The sequence below is a fragment of the Penaeus japonicus genome, unplaced genomic scaffold (assembly GCF_977035675.1).
Source record: "Penaeus japonicus unplaced genomic scaffold, GWHDUDI00000001_assembly GWHDUDI00000021, whole genome shotgun sequence".
NCBI lineage: Eukaryota > Metazoa > Arthropoda > Malacostraca > Decapoda > Penaeidae > Penaeus > Penaeus japonicus.
In genome coordinates this window covers 32260480-32260729 of record NW_028234423.1, presented here as the reverse complement: position 1 = coordinate 32260729, position 250 = coordinate 32260480, and positions in this window count along the sequence as shown.

Genomic DNA, 250 nt, shown 5'->3' with positions numbered 1-250 from the left:
AATATATATATAGATATATATGTGATTATTGGTCTGTGTATACAGTTCTATAAAAATATATAGTATAGAATAGGTAGATATATGTAATGTGTGTGGTTGTGTGTGTTAATATATATATATATATTACAATATATATATATATATATATATATAATATATACTATATATATATATAGCATATATCAATAATATATATAAAATATATATATACTATATATATACATATATATATATAAGTTATATATATATA